The sequence below is a fragment of the Heptranchias perlo genome, unplaced genomic scaffold, assembly GCF_035084215.1.
Source record: "Heptranchias perlo isolate sHepPer1 unplaced genomic scaffold, sHepPer1.hap1 HAP1_SCAFFOLD_53, whole genome shotgun sequence".
Classification (NCBI taxonomy): Eukaryota; Metazoa; Chordata; class Chondrichthyes; order Hexanchiformes; family Hexanchidae; genus Heptranchias; species Heptranchias perlo.
In genome coordinates this window covers 5,363,590-5,383,688 of record NW_027139548.1, presented here as the reverse complement: position 1 = coordinate 5,383,688, position 20,099 = coordinate 5,363,590, and the positions used below count along the sequence as shown (strand labels likewise).

The window sequence follows — 20,099 nt, the reverse complement described above, 5'->3', positions numbered from 1 at the left end:
GGATAAGCGACTCTGAAATCAGGACATCCTCGGAATTTCTTACATAATCATTTCCAGTGAGATAGTGAACAGTTGTGAAACAACAGGTTATATTGACTTACCGGGAAAACCAAAGGCTGCGAGAACAGGGAAGTAAATCTCCTTTATGTGAAGAATTGTTGGCTTTTCCATTTTTTAGAAGAATGTGTGAATTCGCTCACACTTTACGGTCCCGACTGGAGTGTATCTGAGATCTGTAAAGACTCCCCTTTTATAGAACAATCGGTGTCCCGGTGAAAAAATCAGGTTACACAATAATTAGCGTTAGTAACAGTCACTTAACAAACAAGGCGCGATTTTCCTCTTCAGTGGGCAGGGGGCGCCAATGGGGAAATTGCACAGCTCAGTCCACGAAACTCCGTCCATTCACATCAATGAACGGAAAGTAATCCCTGAGGGAATATGCTCTGTGCACGCCCCGTGAACCGGGTTGGGAACATCCATCCTGGACACTGCTTCAGGTTCTTGATGCCTCATGAATTCAGTAAAGACTTCACACATCCATTCCAGAATTAAAAAGTGTTTTGTACTGCGATGATCACTGGTGATGACTCAGCTCTAACATTAGGTGACCCGACTCTCGCATTACTATTTGAGACCCTGCTCTAACATTACTGGTCGAGACCCTGCTCTAACAATACTGGTGGTGATCCGACTCGAACATGAATGGTGATGTCCCTACTCTAACATTATTGGCGGTGACCCTGCTCTCACATGACTGGTGGTGAACCTCGTATAACATTACAGCTATTGACTCTACTCTAACATTACTGGTGGTGACCCTACTCCAATATTACAGATGGTGATCCGACTCTAATATTACAGGTGGTTACCCTGTACGAACATTACTGTTGGAGGCCCGACTATAACATTGCTGTTGGAGACCTTAATGTAACATTACTGGTGGTGATCCTACTCTAATATTGCTGGCGGTGACCCTATTATTACGTTACAGGGCTGACCCAACTCTAACATTACTGGTGGAGACCCAACTCTAACATTCTGGTGGTTAACCTGCTCTAACATTGTTGGTGGTGATCCTACTCTAACAATACTGGTGGTGACTGTAGTCTAACATTATTGGTGGAGACCCTACTCTAATATTACTGGTGGAGAGCCTACTCTAGCATCCATTCACTCTCCCAATCCATTAATGGTGTCCATCGATTCACTTTTCCAATCCATTTATGGTTCCCGTCCACTCAATTCCTAATCTATTGATGGTATCCGTCCATTCATTCTCCCAAACCATTAACGGTATGCGTCCATTCACTTTCCCAATCCATTAATTGTTCCTGTCCATTCTTGTGTTCAAGTGGCCCATACACGGCAACAGACGCACAGAATCTCCTGTGCTGTGAATTCATGTATTTTCCAACGTCGTGGATGTCCTGTTCTAGAAAAGCTGGATTTGATATACTGACAAATAAATGCCCAGGAATCAGGCGAATCCTTGGTTTCCACCAAAACCCCTCACTAAGGAATTGTCTGTGCTTTTCCCTCCGAGTTATCTGGAGGGGTGAATGTTACCTGATTCGGTTCCGGAACTGTCTTACATTTAACACAGTTCGGATCAAAACGAATTTAATTTACTCACCCTCGATTAGGTTATCCTAAAACTCATTCTTGCAAACAGTCAAGGAAGAAGCCAAGTCAAAGTCATGCACTTAATATTGTTAAACAGTTATAACCTGGTGAAGCTCCAGCTCTGGATTACAGGCATGTTGAACAGCGGAAGCAAAATGCGAAAGACAGTGTTAAGCGATTCCACAACCTGCGGATCAGATCAAAGCTCTGCAGTCCTGCCACATCTGGTCGTGAATGGTGGTGGACAGTTAAACAACTATGGGAAGAGGAGGCACTGTAAACATCCCCACCCTCAATGATGGCGGAGTCCAGCACGCGAGTACAAAAGACAAGGCTGAAGTGTTTGCAACCATCTTCAGCCAGAAGTGCCGAGTGGATGATCCATCTCGGCCTCCTCCTGATATCCACACCATCACAGAAGCCAGTCTTCAGCCAATTCGATCCACTTCACGTGATATCAAGAAACGGCTGAGTGCACTGGACACAGCAAAGGCTTTGGGACCCGACAACATACCTGCTGCAGTGCTGTAGCCTTGTGGTCCAGAACAAGCCTCGCCTCCAGCCAAACTGTTCCAGTACAGCTGCAATACTGGCATCTGTCCGACAAGGTGGAAAATTGCCCAGGTATGTCCTGTCCACAAAAGGCAGGGCAAATCCAATCCGGCCATTTACCGCCCCATCAGTCTACTCTCAATCATCAGCAAAGTAACATTCGCGTCAGGCAAGTGCCAGGCAATAACCATCTCCAACAAGAGAGAGTCTAACCACCTCCCCTTGATATTCAACTTCATTACCATCGTAGAATATCCAGTGTCTGATCTGCTCTTGTAGCCAAAGTATTTATGTGGCTGGTCCAGTTCAGCTTCTGGCCAATGGTGACCCCCAGGATGATGATGGTGCGGGATTAGGCGATGCTAATGCCATTGGATGTCAACGGGAGGTGGTTGGACTCTCTCTTATTGGATACGGTCATCTTCTAGCACTTGTTTGACGCGAATGTTACTTGCCACTTATCAGCCCAAGCCTGGATCTTTTCCAGGTCTTGCTGCATATGGGCTCGGACTGCTTCATTAACTGAAGTGTTGCGAATGGAACTGTACACTGTGCAATCATCAGCGAACATCCCCATTTCTGACGTTATGATGGAGGGAAGGTCATCCATGAAGCAGCTGAAGACGGTTGGGCCGAGGACACTGCCTTGAGAAACTACTGCAGCGATGTTCTGGGGCTGAGATGATTGATCCCCAACAAGCTCTACGATCTTCCATTGTGCTAGGTATGACTCCAGCCAATGGATAGTTTTCCCACTGTTTCCCATTAACTTCAATTTTACTCGGGCCCCTTGATGCCACACTGGGTCAAATGTTGCCTTGATGTGAAGGGCAGTCACTCTCACCTCACCTCTGGAATTCATCTCTTTAATTCAGTTTTGGGCCAAGGCTGCAATGAGGCCTGGAGCCGAGTGGGCCTGGCGGAACCCAAACTGAACGTCAGTGAGCAGGTTATTGGTGATTCAGTGCCGCTTGATGGCACTGTCGACGACCCCTTCCATCACTTTGCATATGATTGAGAGTAGACTGATGGGGCGGTAATTGGCTGGATTGGATTTTTTTCCTTCTTTATGTCTGTGCCGGCCGAGAAAGAGCTTTCGAGCCTAATCCCAATTTCCAGCACTTGGTCCATAACCATGTCGGTTATGGCATTTCAAGTGCATATCCAAGTACGTTTTAAATGAGTTCAGGTTTTCTACCTCGACCACCATTTTAGGCAGTGAGTTCCACATCCCGACCTCCCACTGGATGATAAAAATTCTCCGTAGCTCCCATCTAATCCTTCTACCAATTATGTTAAATCTATGTCCTCTCATCCCTGGCAACCCTGCTAAAGGAAATAGCTCCTCCTTATCCACTCTATCTAGGCCCCTCATAATTTTACACACCTCACTTAAATCTCCCATCAGCCTCCATTGTTCCAAAGAGAACAACCCCAGCCTATCCAATCATTCCTCAGAGCTAAAATTCTTCAGTCCTTGCAACATCCTATTAAATCTCCTCTGTACCGTCTCTAGTACATCTTTCCTGTTATGTGGTGACCAGAACTGCATGCAATACTGAAGCTGTGGCCTAACCACTGCTTGATACACTTCCAGCATAACCTCCCTGCTATTATATTCTATGCCTCGGCTAATAAAGTAACGTATTCAGTATGCCTTCTTAACCACTTAATCTAACTGTCCTGCTACCTTTAGTGATCTGTCGGCATTCACTCCAGGGCCCCTCTGTTCTTCTGCCCCTCTCCGTGTTCTCCCTTTTATTGTGTACTCCGTTGCAATGTTTGCCCTGCCCAAATGCATTACCTCACACTTCTCCAGATAAAATTCTATTTGCCACTTTTCCGCACACCTGACTAGTCCACTGATATCTTCCTGCAGCCAACAGCTTTCCTCCTCACTAGATTCATAGAATCATAGAAAAGTTACAGCATGGAAGGAAGCCATTCGGCCCTTCGAGTCTTCGCCAGCTCTATGCAAGTGCAGTCCAGCTTGTCCAACTCGCCCGCTCTATCCCCATAGCCCTGCATTTTATTTTCCTTTCATGTACTTACCCAGTTCCCTCTTGAAGGCGATCATTGAATCTGCCTCCACCACGCCCTCGGGCAGTGCATTCCAGATCCTAACCACTCACTGTGTAAAAAAGTTATTCATCATGTCACCTTTGGTTATTTTGTCAATGAACTTAAATCTATCTCATCTGGTCCTTGACCCTTCCGTCATTGTGAAGAGTTTCACTCTCCCTACTCTCCCTTCTTGATTCCGAATACCTCTATCAAATCTCGTCGCAAGGAGTACAACCCGAGGTTCTTCAGTCTATCCCCATAACAAAAGTCCCTCTTCCCTGGAAACATTCTCGTCAATCTCTTCTGCCTTCACATCTTTCCATCTCTGAGGCCTTCACATCTTTCCTAAAGTGCGGTGCCCAGAACTGGACACAATAGTCCAGTTGTGGCCGACCCAGTGTTTCAGAAAGGTTCATCATGACATCCATACTTTTGCACTCTATGCCTCTATTTATAAAGCCCAAGATTCTGTACGCTTTTTAACCTCTTTCTCAACCTGCCCTGCCACCTTCAACGATTATTCTATATCTACCCCCAGATCTCTCTGTTCCTATACCCCTTTTCGAGTTGTGCCCTCTAGTTTATATTGACTCTCCTCGTTCTTCCTGCTGAAATGCATCAGTTCGCATTTTTCTGCATTAAATTTCATCAACCACGTGTCTGTCCATGCCAGCAGCCTGTCTATATCCTCTGAAATGTCTATCACTATCCTCCTCACTGTTTATACCCTTCCAAGTTTTAAGTCATCTGCACATTTTGAGATTATGCCATGTACTCTCAAAGTCCAAGTCATTTATCTATATCAAGAAAAGCAGTGGTCCCAGCACAGACCCCTGGTGAACACCGCAGTACACTTCCCTCCAGTCCGAAAAACAGCCGTTCACCACTACTCTCTGTTTCTTGTCACTTAGCCAATACGGTATCCATGTTGCTACTGCCCCCTTTATTCGATGGGCCGCAATCTTGATGCTAAGCTTACCATGCAACACTTTATCAAAAGCCTTTTGGAAGGCCATATATACTACATCAGCTGCATTGCCCTCATCTCCCCTCTCTTGGAACTCATCAAAAAACTTTGTCAGGTTAGTTAAACACGATTTGTCTTTTACAATCCGTGCTGGCTTTCCCTAATCAATCCACCTCGCACAAGTGACTGTTAATTCTGCCCCGGATTATTGTTTCTAAAAGTTTCCCCGCCACTGAGATTAAACTGACTGTCCTACATTTGCTGGGTTCATCCTGACACACTTTTTTGAATTAGGGCGTAGCATTTGCAATTCTACGATCCTCTGACACCACCCCCGTATCTATGGATGTTTGGAAGATTATGGCCAGCAGCTCCGCAATTTCCACCCTTACTTCCATCAGCAAGCTAGGATGCATCCCATCCGGACCGGGTGATATATCCACTTTAAGTACAATCAGCCTTTTAAGTACCACTTCTTTATCATTTTCAGCCATCCTGTATCTCAACTCTATCTTCCTTTACTGAGAGTCTGGCACTATCAACCACATGGGCAATTTTTGTATCATCTGCAAACTTTTTAATGATGCCCCTTACATTTAAGTCTAAATCTTTAATATATTCCACAAAAAGCAAGGGTCCTGGTACTGAGCCCCGTGGAAACCCACTGGAAACAGCCTTCCGGTCACAAAAACACCCGTCGACCATTCGCTTTTGCTTCCTGCCACTGATCCAATTTCGGATCCAACTTGCCACTTTCCCTTGCATCCCATGGGCTTGTACTTTTTTTGACCATTCTGCCTTGGGCCTCAGGGATGAGCTGCTGCAAGGTGAATTGAAGGAGTTAAGAGATAAATTAAAAAGCAGAAGCTCAAAGGTAGTGATCTCAGGATTACTACCAGTGTCACGTGCGAGTGAACATCGGAACAGGAGAATAGATCGGATGAATGCGTGGCTTCAGGGATGGTGTAGGAGGGAGGGATTTAGATTCCTGCGACATTGGGACTGGTTCTGGGGAAGATGGGAATATATAAGCGGGACCGGGACCATTGTCCTCGCGAGGGTATTTGCTCGTGTTGTTGGGGAAGGTTCAAACTCGAGTGGCAGGGGGTTGGGCCACTGAGCGGGGTGTCAGAAGGGAGTCAAGTTGAGAGCAGCAAGAGTGGGGAAGGCCCAGGGAAAATTTACAATAAAATTGTAGAAACAGTTGTTCAAGAACAAGTGAAAGGGAAAAGCGTAGAGCAGCATAAAGAAAGTATACTTTAGACACTACAGATAATGTGAAAATTATTAGGTGTAAAGCGATTAATCCAGCATCAAAGCTGAAGGTCAGGCTAGTGTGGGTGGTTCAACTAAGAGTTCTACACACAAATGCACGGAGTATAAGGAATAAATTTAATGAACTACAGGTTCAAATTCAAATTGGAGGGTATGACATGATCGATTTTACTGAGACATGGCTACAGGATGGTCAGGATTGGTAACAATATATACCGGGTTATAAGGTCTACAGGAGAGATAGGGAAAATTGAAGAGGGGGAGGAGTAGCCTTAGTGATAAAAGAGGACATACCGAGAGGTAAGCAGCCAACAGAGACATTATGGGTTGAATTGAGAAATAGGCAAGGATCTCAGACTACAGTGGGTGTTGTGCATAGGACCTCTGGCAGCAGCTCTGAAGTGCTAGATTGTATAAATGCAGAGATTAGGCAAGTGTGTAACAAAGGCAGAGTGGTGTTAAAGGGGGGCTTGAACCTTCACATAGATTGGGAAAAGCAGACTCGCAACTGTCAGAAAGTTAGTGATTTTCTTGAGTGTTTTTGGGATAGTTTTCCACAGCAGTATGTCCTACAAGCAACAAGGGGGCAAGCCATAATAGATTTAGTAATGAGTAATGAGTAATGAACCAGATTTAGTTAACAGCTTAACTGTGCGCGAACATTAATCCAATAGCGATCATCACATGATCGAGTTCAAGGCAGTGTTTGAAAGTGAATCAGCTGCGAAGATCCGAGACTTGGGTAAGGCCGACTTCAAAGAGACTGTCCACAATAAACTGGGCAAATCTGTTAATGGGTAAAACGACTGATGATCAGTGGGGAATGTTTAAAGAAACATTTGACGTGATACAGAACTGGTTTATGCCCCTGAGGGGCAAGAACTCGACTTGTCAAAAAAAAACAGCCATTGACAACTAAAGAGGTAAGGACATTATAAGACATAAGGAAAGGGCATTAAAAAAATGCAAAAAATGGCACAGATCCTGGCGAATGGGCAAGATACAAAGATCAACAAAGGGTCACAAAACAGATGGTAAGGGCTACAAAAAGAGAGTATGAAAATAAACTTGCAAGGGATATCAAAACAATTACGAAGAACTTTTATAGTTATATTCGGAAAAAGCGGGTGGTCGGGAGCAGTGTTGGCCCCTTAAAAACTGAAATGGTGAAATGGTGGACATGTTGAATAATTACTTTGCGTCAGCATTTACAGTCGAAAAAGAGGATAGCATACCGGAAATCCCAAGAAAACTAATATTGAATCGGGGAAAGGGACTCAATAAAATTAGCATGAGTAAAACAAGATAAATGAAGAAAATAATAGCACTAAACAGTAACAAATACCTCGATATTTTCCATCCCAGGGTTTTAAAGAAAGTAGGTGAGTACATTGCAGATGCCCTAACTATAATCCTTTAAAGTTATCTAGATTTAGTATACGTCCCTCCAGATTGGAAAACTGCACATGTCACTCCGCTTTTTAAGAAAGGAGAGAGAGGGAAACCCGGGAATAATACATCAGTTAGCCTGACATCTGTTGTGGGGAAAATGCTGGAGTCTATAATTAAGGATAGGGTGACTGAACACCTTGAGAATTTTCAGTTAATCAGAGAGAGCCAGGTCGTGGCTCACAAATCTGATTGAATTTCTTGAAGAGGTTGCTAAAGTAGTGGACAAGGGAATGTCAATGGATATTATTTATATGGACTTCCAGAAGGCATTTGATAAAGTCTCACATAAGAGACTGTTAGCTTTGCTGGAAGACTATGGAATCGAGAGAATAGCACGGACTTGGTTAGGACGTTGGCTGAGCGAAAAGCGACAGAAAGTTGCGATAACAGGTAGGTACTCACATTGGCAGGATTTCACAAGTTGTGTTCGGCAGGGATCTGTCCAGGGGCCTCAATTATTCAAAATATTTATTAACGACTTAGATGAAGGCATAGAAAGTCTCATAACTAAGTTTGCCGATGACACAATGGTTGGTGGTATTGTAAGCTGTGTAGAAGAAAACATAAAAATACAAAGCGATATTGATAGATTAGGTGAATGGGCAAAACTGTGGCAAATATAATTCAATGTACACAAATGTGAGGTCATCCACTTTGGACCAAAAAAGGATAGAACAGGGTACTTTGAAAATGGTAAAAGGTTAAAAACAGTGTATATCCAAAGGGACTTAGGGGTTCAGGTGCATAGATCATTGAAGTTTCATGAAAAGGTGCAGAAATTAATCAATAAGGCTAATGGAATGTTGGCCTTTATATCCAGAGGACAAGAGTCCAAGGGAGCAGAAGTTATGCTGCAGCTATACAAAACCCTGGTTAGACCGCACCTGGAGTACTGTGAGCAGTTCTGAACACCGCACCTTCGGAAGGACATATTGGCCTTTGAGAGAATGCGGCGTAGGTTTACTAGAATGACACCCGGACTTCAAGGGTTAAGTTACGAGGAGAGATTATGCAAATTGGGGTTCTATTCTCTGGAGTTTGGAAGGTTAAACGGTGATCTGATCGAAGTTTATAAGACTTTAAGGGGAATAGATAGGATGGATAGAGAGAAACTATTTCCGCTGGTTGGGGATTCTCGGACTCGGGGGCACTGTCTAAAAATTGATGCGAGCTCAATTGCTGATTTTAAATCTAACAGATAGCTTTTTCCCAACCAAAGTTATAATGGGACATGGGCCAAAGGCAGGTATATGGAGTTAGATCACAGATCAGCCATGATCTTCTGAAATGGCGGAGCGGCTCGAGGAGCTGAATGGCCCACTCCTGTTCCCAATGTTCCTCTGTTCCTATAATTCGAGTCTGTCCTTTCGTATAACGATTCGTGACTTCCCTCCTACCAGATTAAAATTCGAGCAGTTATTTTTAAAATAAACATCAATGATGGGCCCTCCTACCTGTTGGTAATTCGAGTCGTTACTTTTTATAGAAAGATTAACAATGGACCCTCGGACCTGTTTATAATTTAAGTAGTAACTTTTTATGTATGGATTAGAGATGTGCAATCCAAACTTGATATTTTGTGCAGTTTCTTATATATAGATTAGTGATGGACCCTCCTACCTGTTGGTTATTCGAATAGATACTTTTAATATATAGATTAGTGATGGGCCCTCCTACCTGTTGGTTATTCGAATAGATACTTTTTATATAAAGATTAGTGATGGGCCCTCCTACCTGTTGGTTATTCGAATAGATACTTTTTATATAAAGATTAGTGATGGGCCCTCCGACCTGTTGGTTATTCGAATAGATACTTTTTATATATAGATTAGCGATGGACCCTCCTACCTGTTGGTTATTCGAATAGATACTTTTAATATATAGATTAGTGATGGGCCCTCCTACCTGTTGGTTATTCGAATAGATACTTTTAATATATAGATTAGTGATGGGCCCTCCTACCTGTTGGTTATTCGAATAGATACTTTTATATATAGATTAGTGATGGGCCCTCCTACCTGTTGGTTATTCGAATAGATGCTTTTTTATATAAAGATTAGTGATGGGCCCTCCTACCTGTTGGTTATTCGAATAGATACTTTTAATATAAAGATTAGTGATGGACCCTCTTACCTGATGGGTATTCGAATAGATACTTTTAATATAAAGATTAGTGATGGACCCTCCTACCTGTTGGTTATTCGAATAGATACTTTTAATATAAAGATTAGTGATGGACCCTCCTACCTGATGGTTATTCGAATAGATACTTTTAATATAAAGATTAGTGATGGGCCCTCCTACCTGTTGGTTATTCGAATAGATACTTTTTATATAAAGATTAGTGATGGGCCCTCCTACCTGTTGGTTATTCGAATAGATACTTTTAATATAAAGATTAGTGATGGGCCCTCCTACCTGTTGGTTATTCGAATAGATACTTTTAATATAAAGATTAGTGATGGGCCCTCCAACCTGTTGGTTATTCCAATAGATACTTTTAATATATAGATTAGTGATGGGCCCTCCTACCTGTTGGTTATTCGAATAGATATTTTTATATATAGATTAGTGATGGGCCCTCCTACCTGTTGGTTATTCGAATAGATACGTTTTATATAAAGATTAGTGATGGGCCCTCCTACCTGTTGGTTATTCGAATAGATACTTTTAATATAAAGATTAGTGATGGACCCTCCTACCTGTTGGTTATTCGAATAGATACTTTTAATATAAAGATTAGTGATGGGCCCTCCTACCTGTTGGTTATTCGAATAGATACTTTTAATATAAAGATTAGTGATGGACCCTCCTACCTGTTGGTTATTCGAATAGATACTTTTTATATAAAGATTAGTGATGGGCCCTCCTACCTGCTGGTAATTGGAGTACTTCCTTTTTTATTTCAAGAATGTTTTCCTTTCTTTCCCATTTTTCTCATCGGAGTAAATATTTTTTTTTATAATGATTAGTGATGGGCCCTCCTACCTGTAGGTAAGTAAAATAGTTACTGTTTATATATAGATTAGTGATGGACCCTCTTACCTCTAATTCATTAAAACACTTACATTTTATATGAAGATTAGTGATGGACCCTCCGACGTGGATGTAATTCGAACACTTGCATTTTGTATAAATATTAGTGATGGGCCCTCCTAACCGTAGGTAACACGAATGCTTAATTTTATATAAATATTAGTGATGGACTCTCCCACCTTTTTGTAATTTGAATAGATACTTTATAAATAAAGATTAATGATGGAGCCTCCCAACAATTTGTAATTACATAAATTTAAAACAGAAATAGACAGTTTCCTAGAATTAAAGGGAATTCGGGATGACGGGGAGCGGGCAGGAAATTGGACATGAGTTTAGATTTGAGGTTATGATCAGATCAGCCGTGATCTTATTCAATGGCGGAGCAGGCTCGATTGGCCTATTCCTGCTCCTATTCCTTATGTTCTTATGTTCTTATAATTCGAGTACTTACTTTTTATTTAAAGCTTAGTAATGGACCCTCCGACCTGTTGGTTATTTCAGAGGTTACTTTTTATATAAAGGTCAGTGATAGGCCCTCCTACCTTTTGCTAATATAATAATTACTTTTTTAGATAAAGATTAATGATGGGCCCTTCTACCTGTTAGAAATTTAAATAGTTAATTACACAAGACCAGTGACCAGGATCCTTTTATCTGTGAAGGAGATCGCTTCAATCCTGTGGTCGGTTTGAAACTAACACATTTCTGAGGTCAATTTATCTCAAAAGGCAACAACCCCTCCTTGTTTTATTCGTTGAGTGAGTTTGATAGATAAACGCCTCATTAACATGAACTTATTTCACCAAAAACAGAAGCTCCTGCTCTATTCTCCCAGCTAATTCACATCCTTTTCCAACTGACCGAAACTGACATTGTGGTGTGAATCAGTAATTAATTATTTTAATTAATCGGTGTAAACATTTTTGTCGATCTTTCTCCGATCCTGTGACTGGATCGCGCTCGGGCGGGCCTCATGTCACCAGAGGCTGATTGTCCAGGTGCTCGGCAGAGAGCGATGATCCACCAGTGCGAATGTATTAACCCTTTACTAAGCTGAGCTACGTGTTCAGTGTGAATTGCTGGTCCCGCCTTTGATTAGTTCAATAAGAAAAAACACTGGGCAAAGAAAGGTTGATTGAGTGTTACAGTAAAAATCCGCAAGAAAGTACAAGGACAGGTTCCAATCCCTGTCTGTCTGAACTGCAATTTTTAAAGAAGGAAGGAGGCGCAACTTGGGCAGGATGGGGTAAATCCCCAAAGTCCGTGTTCCTGCTTTCTGTCCGACAGCCGCTCTTAAATTGTGCCCGTGTGGAGACTGGTGGGGACCAGGAGTGGGTTTATCCCTGAAATGTCCGGTGTAAAATTGACTCCCCCCTGAGATCGCACACTCACAGAATAATCGCATCCTCGGCGCTGGAGAACACATCAGACCGCGGGAAATAGGCTTCAGAGAGAAAGGTGAACGGGAGGAATGAAAGAATAAAACATGGAACAGAAGCTGAGAATCTACATGAACTTACCTTAAACCTGCAATGATTTTCTGCCTCTTTATTTCCGTGCAGATTTTGAAGGTTATATCCTTGTTATTTCATCACAACTAAGCAGATAAACTTTCCTTTTTTTCAATTTGGCAAGTCACAAATTGGGAATTTGATCTGATCCTTGTTGTGAGATTCAGAGCGATATTTGATCTGATCCTTGTTGTGAGATTCAGAGCGATATTTGATCTGACCCTTGTTGTCAGATTCAGAGCGATATTTGATCTGATCCTTGTTGTGAGATTCAGAGCGATATTTGATCTGACCCTTGTTATTTGCGATTCAGAGCGATATTTGATCTAACCCTTGTTATATGAGATTCAGAGCGATATTTGATCTGATCCTTGTTGTGAGATTCAGAGCGATATTTGATCTGACCCTTGTTATTTGAGATTCAGAGCGATATTTAATCTAACCCTTGTTATATGAGATTCAGAGCGATATTCCCTTTTTCTCTCTAATTTCCCCTTTGTTTTTTGACCAGAATTAGGGATTTGCTCGGGCCGGAGACAGATCCTCATGCGACGGCCCCAAACTTCACCAATATTTATTTTGAAGTGAACTCTCCTGCCACAGACCTTCCCTTTTGTTCTTTACTCTTCTCCCCAATCTTTCCCTGGCACTGGACTTGCTGAAAATCTTGAACTCTTTTCATATCTTCTAGTTCTGACGAAATATCTTCGACCTGAAACGTTAACCACAGACGCTGACTGACTTGCTGAGCTTCTCCAGTATTTTCTGGTTTTATTTCAGATTTCCATCATCCACAGTATTTTGCTTTTGAGCACGTGTTCAGATAACCCTTCAGGTAAGTCTTTGTTTGTACGGATGGGGGGCATGGGGAGCACGGTGTCATAGGTTGGCATGGGTTGGCACGGGGCATAGTTTGGCATGTGTTGGCACGGGGCATAGGTTGGTACGAGGGTCGTCAGTAATGGGTGGACCGATCTGGCGTCAGATCGGCGAGGGGTGTGGGTGTCTGGATCGGGGAATATCGCGGGTGTCCGCGATCGTTGATGGGGTTGGGGGGCGGAATCTTGGGTCAGTGCCGGGTTCCGTGATTGGGGTCGGGGGTCCGCGATCGTTGCAGGCGGATGGACATTGGGTTTGGGGGTCCGCGATCGGCGATCGGCGCTCGGCTTGTTCGGTTGAATAGAAAACTCTCAGCTTAAATCAGCGATAGATGGAAACAAGCAAGAAGGAGAAGGTCTGTGGCGGGAGAGTTCGAGTCGGAAAGAGGAGATCAGTGGCGGGAGAGTTTTGGTCGGAAAGAGAAGGTCTGTGGCGGTAGAGTTCAAGCAGGAAAGAGAAGAACAGGGCACTTTCTAAATGGCAAAAAGTTAAGAACAGTGGACGTTCAAAGGGATTTAGGGGTTCAGGTGCACAGAACATTGATTGTCATGAACATGTGCAGAAAATAGTTAACAAGGCTAATGGAATGCTGACCTTTATATCTAGAGGACTGGAGTACAAGGGGGCAGAAATTATGGTGCAGCGATACAAAACCCTGGTTAGACCGCATCTGGAGTACTGTGAGCAGTTCTGGGCACCGAACCTTCGAAAGGACATATTGGCCTTGGAGGGAGTGCTGTGCAGGTTTACTGGAATGATACCCGGACTTCAAGGGTTAAGATACGAGGAGAGATTACACAAATTGGAGTTGTATTCTCCAGAGTTTCGAAGGTTAAGGGATGATCGGATCGAAGTTTATAAGATATTGAGGGGAACAGATCGGCTGGATAGTGAGAAACCATTTCTGCTGGTTAGGGATTCGAGGGGGCGCAGTCCAGAAATTAGAGCCAAACCTTTCTGGAGTGAGATTAGAAAACACTTCTACACACAAAGGGTGGTAAAAGTTAGGGACTCTCTTCCGCAAACGGCAATTGATACCAGCTCAATTACTAATTTTAAATCTGAGATAGATAGCTTTTTGGCAACCAAAGATATAAAGGGATATGGGCCAAAGGCAGGTATATGGAGTGAGATCAGGGAACAGCCATGATCTTATCAAATGGCGGAGTGGGCTCGAGGGGCTGAATGGCTTCGTCCTGTTCCAATGTTCCTATGTATGAGGCGGGTGAGTTCCAGCAGGAAAGAGAAGGTCTGTGGCGGGAGAGTTCACTCGAAGACAAATATTGGGGAAGTTTGGGGCCGACGCTTGAACCTCTGTCTCCGGCCCGAGTAAATACTTAATCTGGGTCAAAAAACAAAGGAGAAATGTGAGAGTGAAATGAAATATCGCAATACATCCCTCGGAATTACCATCACAATCTGTCCTCAAACATTGTCTCTTTTCGGACACTCCCATCCCGTGATAGCCAAGCTGAAAAAGAGGAAAATTCAATCTTTATACCGACTCTAGTGCAGGAATGAGCTTTTCTGCATTTAACAATGTGACGGGTGTATCTAATGAAGATTTACAGTGATAAATGTAACTTTGGAATGTCAGTGATCTTTCCCCCAGTGGCTGAGGCGATTGATGCTCAGGGATAGTTTAATTCACCGGTTAAATGGTTAATGTCCTCACCGACAGAAACAGCTCAGCTCACTGACAAGACACCGGCTCTTGGGCCCTGTGTTGAAAGTGCAAACATCAGGAAATCGCTTGGACTTTTAGCGAACAATGTCCCAGATGGAAATGTAACAATTTATTTCGAACCATGTGTCTGTTTTACTGAACTTCCCTGGAACAAGAAGAGAGAAAGTAAAATTGAAAATAAACTTTGTTCACAGAAGAAGCAGCAGCGAATTGTCAAATCGGTTCGATATGATTTCGTCAGAGAGGCCGCTCCCTGTCCTGAAACAACTGAGGAATGTTTTAGTTGAAATCCATCCTGAGGTGCGGCAGCTGCTTTCACACAGAGAGTGAGCTCTGAATCTCATAAAACAAGGCTCAGGTCAAATTCCAAACTTGGGACTTGCCAAAATGAACAAGGACATTCTGCCTGACTGGTTGTAAGGAAATAAAATGAAATAACCTACAAAATCCACAGGGTAATAAAGAAACTGACAATCATTGCCGAACCGAGACAAGGTTCATGCAATTTCTAAGCTTCAGTTCCGTGTTTTATTCTTTCATTCCTCCCGTTCTCCTTTCTCTCTAAAGTCTATTTCCCGCGGTCTGATGTGTTCTCCAGCGCCGAGGATGCGACAATTCTGTAAGTGTGCGATCTCAGGGGGGAGCCCATTTTACACCGGACATTTCAGGGATGAACCCACTCCTGATCCCCACCAGTCTCCCCACGGACACATTTTAAGAGCGGCTCCAGCACAGAAAGCAGGAACACGGACTTTGGGGATTTAGCCAGTCCTGATCCAGTGACGCCTCCTCCCGACTTCAGAATTTGCAGTTCAGACAGACAGGGATTGGAACCCTGTCCTGTAACTCCGTACGCTACTGATGTCGCCCTGGACTCTCGGAGGGGCAGTACTGAGGGAGCGCTGTACGATGCGTGATGCCGTGTTTCAAATGAGAGTCTACCCTCTCAGGTCGAAGTTTGTTATTCCACTGCCCCGGTGTACCGGCCAATATTTGTGCCTCAATCAACATCACTGAAACAGGTTATCCGGTCATTATCACATTGGTGTTCGTGGGATCTTGCTGTACCCAAAAGCAACTGCCGCGTTTCCAACATTACAACTGTGACGACACTGGCCGTAAAGCCTCTTGGGACATCCTGAGGTTATGAAAGGCGCTGTGTGAATGTTCGTCTTTCTTTTTTTTTTCTCGTCCATGTTTGACGCTATGCTCTCTTGTTCTGGACTCTGTTATCGCTTTCCTCGTCCTTTCCGTTTAAGGTCTTGAATCTTTCATGAGACCCGCCCGAGCCTTCTCCCATCTTTCAGTAAAAGTTTACGGAAAAGCCTAAGTTACGAAAAAGGCAATAGAGAATGTGGAAATTGTACACCGACTGACAGCGGTTACACGAGGGAGAAACCGATTACAGGGACTTTTGTGAAGTGAAAACTGAATCTCTGCGACAAGAAATTGAGACGCTAAATGCCTCCAAACGGTACACCGACTGACAGCGGTTACACGAGGGAGAAACCTATTACAGGGACTTTTGTGAAGCGAAGATTGAATCTCTGCGACAAGAAATTGAGACGCTAAGTGCCACAAAGCGCAAAGAGCGGAGAGAGTGAGCGAGTGACTGATTGAGAGAGTGAGGGAAGGTGCAAGGTCTGACCGATCACAAAGGCACACTGGAAGTGGGACAAGACACCAGGAGCAGGTGCGACCTGTCCAACAGAGCTGACAGCTGAAACCCAATGAAGCCACAGTAGCTGTTGTCATCCCCGAGCATCCGATTTGAATTCATTGGTGCCTGAAAATTCGGTGCCAAATTTATCCAAATTCCGGGAACAAAGTGCCGACTTGTCAAGAGCACAATTCCTCAAAGTTTATATTTGCATAAGAAATATATCTGGAAATCGGATCACAGATTTACATTTTAAATACTCGTGAAAGGGCAATGATGATATTGGCATGGGGTTCTTACAGGCGGGCGGTACTGATGTCAACCCTGTGCGGACTCGCTGTGACTTTTCTTGGTGGATATTTTTCCCGGAGAGGAAATCTGTTGGTAAACTATTGGAAACCAGTTAAACTAAAACCAGGTTATGTTGAGCGAAATGCATCTCTCAATAAGTCAGAAATGAACTCGAGTTGCTGGAAGATAATTAGCGGTGACCCGGAATCCGTTGAAAAAGCTCTAATCAATTCGATTACAATCGCAAACAAACACAAAGTCTTCACTGAAATCGATTACTTAACAATGACCCGAGACTGCGATTCTTTTGTTAGACACCGCAAATACAACACTTTCTCCTCAAGCACCGAGGAACGCGATTTCCCTCTGGCCTATTCTATGGTGATCTATGAAAAGATCGAGATGTTTGAGAGGCTCTTAAGAAGCATTTCCGCTCCTCAGAATGTGTACTGCGTCCACGTGGACAGGAAGTCTCCAAAACAGTTTCACTCGGCCGTCCAGGCCATCGCCTCTTGTTTCAGTAATGTCTTCGTTGCCAGTAAATTAGAGACGGTGACGTAAGCGTCATGGTCCAGGGTTCAGGCTGATCTGAATTGCATGGAAGAGCTGCTGAGGAGCTCAGTCCCGTGGAGATATCTCATCAATGTGTGTGGACAAGACTTTCCAACGAAAACCAACCGAGAGATGGTCAACAGTCTCATTGCCATGAACGGCTCAAATGTGATAGATTCGGACCGTCCACCGGGATACAAACAGGTGAATGCGCCAGCTTCATGTCTGCTCAGCCGCCAAAGGGGGCAGTGGAAGCGGTTATATGTAATCAAAAGGAACTGAATGGATATTTGAAGGAGTGGATGATTGGAACTTGCTCATCATCAAATTGCAGTTACACCACACGTCACCTGAATCACAAGGGGTGTGACATTACCCCCTGCCGGTGGACTCACATCTCCCGCTTCACTTCATTGGAGAGTGAAGCGCTGACTTGAACCTCGAGTTCGGCTGCCTCATGCCCCACATCTTATGTTTGAAATCACTCGGTTTGGGCACGAGAATCGAAGGATAACTTCAGAGGAACATAGCAACATAGGGACATGTAGAATAATAGAAGGATAACTTCCTATTTACCGTATTGGGCCCTCTTCCCAGGGAACTGGCAGATGATCATTTGCTGTTAAATACATTGTTTTCAAAGCCTTGACACACTTTTCTTTCAGATGCGATTGTTGATTGGCTTATTTTATTTCATGTGTCTAAATTCCATACTTGTGGGTGACCAGAGCAATTCTAAATAACCAATCTGACCTAATCTGCTGACATTTCCCGTATCATTTCCCTTCAATCGGCCATTAGTAGCTGTGCAGTGAGCCTCCACCTTATCATTTCTGCTAGATTTCCTCTTTTGAGCTGCTCTATGTATCAGAATTTTATATGCAAAATTTATACAAGCAAAAAAACATTATCTAAAGTCTAAATTTATCATTAATCGATACCGCTGTTAGTTATGTTACGGTAGAAATAAAATAGGATGACGTTGGAAAATGAGAAATGATTGCTCTTTTCTTGACTTTCAGAGACGATGGAAGTTTCATTATGATATCCGTGGAACTGTGGTTTTAACAGATCGAGAGAAGAGCCCCCCTCCCATACGGAGCCCCATGTTTGTGGGGGCCGCATACATTATGGTCACCAGAGAATTTGTGAGTAATTTATTTGTGAACTCGGAAATCCAGGCGTTTTTCAAGTGGTCGGAGGACACCTACAGCCCCGATGAACACATCTGGGCGACCCTGCAGAGAATGCCCGAGGTACCCGGCTCCATTCCAGATACTCCCAGGCACCGTAGGGGTGACCCACCAATCCTTACTCGAGCAGTGAAGTGGTCTTTTGAGGCTGGTGATGTTGAGAAAGGTGCCTTATATCCGCCTTGTACAGGAAGGTACCGCCATCAAGTCTGTGTTTATGCTTCTGCAGATCTGCACTGGATCGTCCAACAGAAACCCTTGTTCGCCAACAAGTTTGACCCTGAAGTGGACAACACAGCTGTACAATGTATGGAGGAATATGTCCGACATCGACCGATTCACGGAACAGGAAGTTAACAGTGAATGGGGAGATATAGGTCCCAGGCAGAAGACAGGGCTGTAACAGCGAATCGATAAGTATTTCTGATGAAGCAATGTGCTGAATAATAATGGGGGGATCTGTTACGCATAAACAAAAATAAATAACAGGGGATCTATCGTTAGCTCAAAGAGAATCATTGTAATCAATATAACCATGACAGCGGATGTATCATTAATTCCAACGAGAGCATAGTAACTAATTGGACTGTAATAGTGGTTGCATCAATCGTTCAAACTGGAACATTGTAAATTATGGGATTTTTCTCGTGGTTGCATCAATGGCTCAAATTGAAAAATTTTAACAAATGGGACTGTAATCGTGGCTGCAACCATCGTTCAAACTGGAACATTGTAACTAATAGGACGACAATAGTGACTGCATCAATCGTTCAAACTGGAACATTGAAACCAAAAGGACTACAACAGTGACTGCATCAATCGTTCAAACTGGAACTTTGTAACTAATAGGACTACAATAGTGACTGCATCAATCGTTCAAACTGGAACATTGTAACGAATAGGACAAAAAACAGTGACTGCATCAATCGTTCAAACTGGAACATTGTAACCAATAGGACTACAATAGTGACTGCATCAATCGTTCAAACTGGAACATTGTAACTAATGGGACTGTCATCGTGTCTGCATCAATCGTTCAAACTGGAACTTTGCCATGAATCGGACTGCGTGGATGTCGCTTTGCCTGTGTGTAAATGAGGATCAGGCAGAGTTGTTGTGGATTGAAGCAGCTGTGGAGGTGAATCACGTGTTACAGTGAAAGTCTGCAGCCGACAGGTTAATTATTTGCAACATCACAGACTTTTACTGCCCAGAAGGAAGACATTCGGCCCATCGTACCTCTGAAGGATAATTGCAACAGGGCAATGATTGTAGTATCCGTCAGACAGTCTCCAGTTAATGAGTCACAGTTTCGGCCTTTTGATCAGGATGTTCACACAAATTGGTATCT

The 20,099-nt window shown here is 43.4% G+C and overlaps 1 pseudogene; it reads left to right on the top strand.

The window, feature by feature from the left end:
- Positions 1-364: 364 nt before the first annotated feature.
- Positions 365-19,105, top strand: LOC137315044 (beta-1,3-galactosyl-O-glycosyl-glycoprotein beta-1,6-N-acetylglucosaminyltransferase 3-like; annotated as a pseudogene).
- The last annotated feature ends 994 nt before the right edge of the window (positions 19,106-20,099 follow it).